Here is a 7,286-nt window from a genome sequence, read left to right as displayed (position 1 = left end):
AAAACTTATGTGAAAAAATTAAGAAGGGAAACTTTCCTAATTTGGTGAAGAAAATAGACATACAAGTCCAGGAAGTGCATTGAGTCCTAAACAAGCTAAAGCCAAAGAGAAATACACCAAGACACATCCACATCAAAATTAAAATGCCAAAGGTAAAAGGTAAAGATAGAATCTTAAAAGCATCAAGAGAAAAGAAGAGAGTTACCTACAAGGAGTTTCTATAAGACTATCAGCTGATTTCTCAAAAGAAATTTTCAGACCAGAAGGGACAGGCAAGAAGTATTCAAAGTGATAAAAAAGCAAGGACTTACAACCAAGATTACTTTATCCAGAAAAGCTATCATTTAGAATGGAAGGACAGATAAAGGGCTTCCAAGAAAAGGTAAAGCTAAAGGAATTCATCACCACCAAGCCCTTATTATCGGAAAGGTTAAAGGGACTTAGTTAAGAAGAAGAGGATCAAAACTACGAACCTTAAAATGACAACAAACTCACAACTATCAACAACAGAATCTAAAAAAATAAAAACAAAAACAAACTAAGCAAACAACCAGAATAGGAACAGAATCATAGGTATGGGAATCATTTGGACGGTTATCAGTGGGAGAAGGAAGGGTGAAAAATGGGGGAAATGGTTCAGGGATTTAGAAGCATGATTCATAGTTACAAAATAGGGAGAAGTTAAGAATAATACAAGAAAGGGTGAAGCCAAAGAACTTATATGCACAACCCATGGACATGAACTAAGTGGGGAAGGATTGCTGAAGGGGAGGAGGTACTGTGCAGAGTGGATCAAAGAGAAGAGAAATTGGGGCAACTGTAACAGCATAATAATTAAAATATACTTTAATATAAAAATAAATATGTAACATGTGAACCTGACCTAGAGCAAGAAAATCTCCATCTAAGGGGGAAAAAAGTGTAGAATATATTTCTTTTAGAATGGAAGATCTATGAGGGCAAGTAAAGATTTATGTTTGTTTTACGAGTTCCTACCATCCAGTACGGTGAATTGCATATATGGCACAAAATAAATATGGATTATTTAGACCATAAATGAGAAAATGAAGCAAAAATTGGAATCCAATGGATAAATAGGAAAGGGGAGAACAGAATTTCATTGGAAAGCCTTGTATAGCCCTGGTCAGTGTGGCTCAGTTGGTTGGGCATTATCCAGCAAAGCAAAAGCTCACTGGTTTCATTCTAGTCTGGGCATGTGCCTAGGTTGGGGTTTTGGTCTGAAAGGCAACTGATCAGTATTTCTCTTTCACATAGATGTTTCTCAACCTGTCTTTATCCTCCCTTCTCTTCTCTCTAAAAATAAGTACAAATTTTTTAAAATGTGCAAAAACTATGCATAATAATAGATAGCATTACAAACTTGATCCTTTAAAAAATAAAGATAATTTAGTGTGATTGAAGTGTCAATATTGGGAACTTGTTGTCATAATGCATTGGAAAGAGTATGACTACACAAGACCTGTCCATATTAAGAAGTGTAACCAACATATTCAGATGAATAAAGAATCAATATTTGATTAAAATATAACTAAAATTGTCTTCACAGGAGTATTACACAGGTTAAAATGTGGTGAATGGTTGTAAGGGAGATAATATAGATGTTGGAGATGAATAAAAAAAAGTATAAATTAAGAGATTGACTTCAAGTACCTAGGCTTAATATAATATTGGTCTATACTAATTTGGCTGTGGCAGGGTGAATAATGACCCCCAAAAATACTTATGTCCTTAATCCCAGGAACTTGTAAATATTACCTTACACGCAAAATTAATTTTATAAATGTGATTAAATTAATAATCTTTAGGAAAATTATCCTAGATTGTTAGAGTGGGCCTAACGTAATTACATGATTTTTATAACATACAAGAAAGATAGAAGGGTCATAATCATAGAGAAGGAGATGAGAAGGTGCTATGCTGTGGTCTTGAAGATGGAGGATGGGGTTATGAGTGGAAGAATTAAATTGACCTCTAAGATCTAGAAAAGTGGCATAGGTTTAGATGGTAGTGATGAAGAATGCAAATATTCATAGAAAATTTAATGAAATTAATAAAGATAACTTACAATTAATTAGATATGGTAGATAAGGGAAATTATCAATGGCTTCTAGGCAAGTTTGGGGAAAGGATCCTTTATTCAAGGTTAGGAATAGCATAAGAGAACCAGATTAGAAAGATGAATATTATAAGTTCCTTTTTTGGACATACTGAGAATGAGTTGACTTTAAGATATTCAAAAAGAAATGTCAAATAGACCACAGAGATTATGCTTTTGAACCTCAAAGATGAGATTCAGGATATAGGGCCTATGAGAGATGAAAGATAATCACTGACTTCAATTGTAATAAAGTTTATTCATTAGAATGGGATATGGGGCAGAAGTGAGGCAGAGCTGGGCTGGATTGGAACAAGGAGAGGATTAGATACAAGAAAGTGTTGATAGTGTAAATACTTTACTCAAGTAGTTTGACTGTGAAGTGGAGGAGAGAGAATTCTAGAGGGATATGAGGTCAAGGAAAGTTTAGAAGGATTTCAAAATGTTTTTGTTTCTTTGCTTAATATCAGACAGCTTAAATATGTTTCAGTGGTAAGGATTTTTAAAGAAGAAATTGATAAATTAAGAAAGAAAGAAAGAAAGAAAGAAAGAAAGAAAGAAAGAAAGAAAGAAAGAAAGGAAAGAAAGAAAGAAAGAAAGAAAGAAAGAAAGGAAGGAAGGAAGGAAGGAAGGAAGGAAGGAAGGAAGGAAGGAAGGAAGGAAGGAAGGAAGAAAGAGAGAGAGAGAGAAAGGAAGAAAGAAAGAAAGAATAATTGACAGTGCAAACTTTCAGTTTCTAAAAAAATGAGAGGATCTAGGAAGCATGTCACATGAAGACATTGTCCATAGATGAGAACATTACCATATATTATATTTATATATTTATATTATAACAAGGGTGTATGTGTGACAAAATGATTATTATGAATAGAAGTGAATTAGAGATTTGGAAGCAGGAGTCTAAGATAATTTGTGATAAATGAAACAGGTGGTTTGTGTGTGTGTGTGTGTGTGTGTACACACACAAATATATATATATACACACACACATACCTTAATTCAGCAATTTTCAGCATTTCACATAATGGCACACATAAACTAATTACTGAAATTCTGCAGCAGGCAAATATATATTACAGTTTTTGCACATCAGACCTAAAAAATTGGTATGATTTTTATTCATTCACACTGAATGGCTGTGGTTTTGTTGGCTGTTGTCACTCTTTTATTTGACAATCTAAGGGAAAAGATGTCAGCACCCCTTACTAAACAGTCAGATATTGCATGTTTGAAAATCCTTGCAGCACACCAGTTGAAAACTGCTGCCTTAATCAGTTGTGTTATATAGAAAGAGAGCTAGAAATGTAGTGATATAGAGATAGAGGTAGAGGCAGTGGAGAGAGAGAGAGAGAGAGAGAGAGAGAGAGAGAGAGAGAGAGAGAGAGAGTAGACCTGAAACTGTTTATCCACTAAGAGTGAGGCTGGGTGAATAAAATTGGTAAGAGAATGAAAGTGGGCTTTGATATTTAGTGATAGAATTTTATGTTTTACATTTCTGTAATCTTAGTACCTCACAAATAGACAAATGAAGAGCATACAACAAATTTGACTATTTTCACCTTTATTTATCAAATAATTTTCTTACTATAATCACCTTTCACATACTGTTTAATATCACTATAGTTTGAATAAACTCTCTTCTAGATACACGAGGTCTGTCCAGAAGGCATCCAGCCATGTAATATAAATAATAGAGACATTTGTTGAAGAAGATACAAGATACAAGAAACATTGTACATAGGACAATGACACTTCAGTGCCTTTGAATTAGGCACCTTGGGACTGCACACAGTTCTCCCAATCACCATCAGCTGCCATGTCATATTTTCCCAAATCTCATCAATGGTCTGAAATCTCTTCCTTTTCAAAGGTGATTTAAGTTTTGGGAAAATCCAGAAGTTGTCAGGCACCAAATCTAGGATATAGGGGTCTGAGTCACCTGGCTGATTTAATATTTCACCAGAAAACTCTACACAATTTATGATGCATGAGTGGCTGCATTGTCCTGGTAAAGATGCCAATCATCAGTTGCCATAGCTGTGGCCTTCTGTATCATTTGAATATTTTCCACATAGGAATGTTTAAACTTAAGGCAAAATTTGATGAGGATTCATTGCTCCACTTACTTAGTAATTTTGAATGTGATGGGCCACATAGTACACATGTTCATTCAAAAGTGTCTACCACCCCCACTGACCAGTGAAAGCATTAATGTATTTTTTCCATTAAAAAAATTATTTATTGTTTTTCTATTATGGTTGTCCCACATTTCCCCCACAGCTCCCCACCACCACACCCACCCCTTTCCCCATAGACAATACCCATTCAATTTTCCATGTCCATAGGTAATTTATACTAGTTCCTTGACTAGACCCTTCCCCTTCTTACCCCCCTTCTTTCCCTCACACCTTCCCCTTGGTCACTGTTAGTTTGCTCCTTGTTTACATATCTCTGGTTCTATTTTGCTCATTTGTTTGTGTTGTTCATTAGTTTCCTGTATTTTAGGTGATATCATATGGTTTTTGTCTTTCATTGCCTGGTTTATTTCACTAAGCATATTTCTCTCTAGTTCCATCCAGGTTGTCACAAATGATGGAAGATCCTTTTTTCTTTCTGCTGCATAGTACTCCATTGTGTAAATGTACCACAGTTTTTTGATCCACTCATATACTGATGGGAACTTTGGCTATTTTCAGCAGTTAGCTATTGTAAATAGCACTGCTATGAACATAGGGGTGCATAGGTTCTTTTGAATTGGGGTTTCAGGATTCTTCGGGTATAATCCTAGCAATAAAATTACTGGTTCAAAGGCAGTTCCATTTTTAGTTTTCTGAGGAAGTTCCAAACTGTTTTTCATAGTGGCAACACCAGTCTAAATTCCCACCAGCAGGTGCACCAGGGTTTCCTTTTCACTGCATCCTCGCCACGACGAGTTGTTTGTTGATTTGTTGATGATAGCCATTGCTGACTGGTGTGAGGTGGCATATCATTGTAGTTTTTATTTGCACATCTCTGATGGCTAGTGATGTTGAGCATCCTTTCATATGCTTATGGGCCCTCTGTATGTCCTCTTTGGAGAAGTGCTTGTTCAGGTCATTTGCCCATTTTTTAATTGGGTTGTCTGTCTTCTTAGTGTTGAGTGATATAAGTTCTTTATATATTTTGGAGATCAATCCTAGTCTGAAGTATCATTGGCAAATATGTTTTTCCATACTGTTAGTCCCTTTTTCATCTTGCTGATGTTTTCTTTTGCTGAGCAGAAACTCTTTAGTTTGATGTAGTCCCACTTGTTTATTCTTTCCTTTATTTCCCTTGACTTGGGGATATCTGAAATTGTCCTGCCTAAGTTTTCCTCTAGGACTTTTATGGTGCCATAGCTTACATTTAAGTCTTTTATCGATCTTGAGTTTATTCTGGTGTATAATATAACTTGGTGGTCTAATACACTGGGAAACACAATTATTGTTGAGTTATATCTGACACTTGTTTCTGACTAACTTTTGACATCTAAATCGAAAAATGACCCTGGTTTTTCTCTACCACATCACTTTTTTAAGGTATAGGTATAGTCCTTGAAAAAGTTTTTAAATGACAATCAATAATTTTTTTGGAGTTCTGACATTGACCCAATGAAATGTTTGTCTTTAATGAGATGTCAAAAAATGTGGACTGTCAAACACACTGGCCTTTATCTTTTCAAATTACAGGCTAGGAAATGCCAAAATGAGATACTTGAAACAGTCTACTTCAGTTGGCAAAGCTTTAATAAGTTGCTTCATAAGACCCAGTTTTATGTGCAGAGGTGGGAATATAATGTTCTTTCTGTCAACAAGTGGCTCATGTAGGATGTTTGGATCACCAGGTTTGAGGCCAGATTTTGAAGAACAATTCAACTCCACCCAATGCTTCTCATGAGCTCTGCTGTCCCACATACACAGAAAACAGGAATACTTGATGTATTCATGTTGCTGACCAAGAAGGAAGCAGACCATTATAAGGTCAACACAGATGATCCAATTGTGCTTGTGATATTGCAACAGATCAGTGACTCTTTATGTCTTCATATTTTTCATAAAAACAAACTGAATGGCCAATTGGGACTGCACCAAATCAATTGATAGTGTGGAGGAGGACACACTTCAAGTTCTGCTTTGAGCTGTCAATGAACAGTCACCATTCATTTGAGTTCTAGATTGGAATCCCAATCCTTCCATTAAACCATGTATATTATAACAATAGACAATGCCACTGTCACTTGGAAAGTACTGCAGAAATGTACTTTCTCTTGATCAAAAGTAGGATACCTTCTCTCCTTTTTCAAGCAAGTTTTTCTCATGCAGTCTTGATGCTAGGAATTCCAGTGGGCATATAGACTAGGATACTCTATTTTACATTTATTTTTCTTGTTATATCCTGATGTTTTTACTATACAAAAGTAACAGTCACTTAAATGATCTCTGGGCTCTCGCCAAACCATAGGTATGCCAAATGGCAATTCATCACGTGTCCACATTTGTATACGCTTGACACACTGCTTGCACATCTTGTGAGGCACCCAAGACTTACATTTATCACCGTTTTACTTTAAAATATGCAAAGTAGGCTTGCCTGACAAATGTGCTGATGTTTGTACTTTGACTGGGAGTGGCAAAACTGCCACAGATATAACAAAACAAGTCAGGGTTATTTAGGCACTTATGACAAGAAATAGCAGAGGCAGACATGAGCTGAAGGAAAGGAAATAAGTACGTTTGTAAGTAAAAAGATAAATTCTACTAACTCCTTGTTTCCAGACAAGAACTTGGACTACACTTTGGAATACGATTCACTATATAGAGCAGTGCACAACCTCTCACCACACTATCTTATGTGTAACTGAATAGCCTAGACAAGAATAAACTTGTCGCTGGTCTCCAAGGTCATCTCCCACCCCTCCCCACTCAAGGGGGGTTTACTCTCAGCCAGTAGGAGAGCACTAGTGCTTCCCTCCATCCAGGCTAAATCCAGCCTAGAGTGGTTACATTAAGATAAGCTGTACAGAAAAAACTTGACCTGATAGAAGAAAACAAACTGCAGTTTGAAATCAGCATGCCTATTTAAGTCTAAAACAGCTGAAAAATCGAACTCAATAGGAATTATGTTAAAAATTGTCCCTTAGTGCTATCATTTT

The sequence above is a fragment of the Furipterus horrens genome, unplaced genomic scaffold (assembly GCF_987537825.1).
Source record: "Furipterus horrens unplaced genomic scaffold, mFurHor1.1.pri manual_scaffold_1, whole genome shotgun sequence".
Lineage (NCBI taxonomy): Eukaryota > Metazoa > Chordata > Mammalia > Chiroptera > Furipteridae > Furipterus > Furipterus horrens.
The sequence above is the reverse complement of the archived record's forward strand: the minus strand, read 5'-3'. Positions refer to the sequence as shown.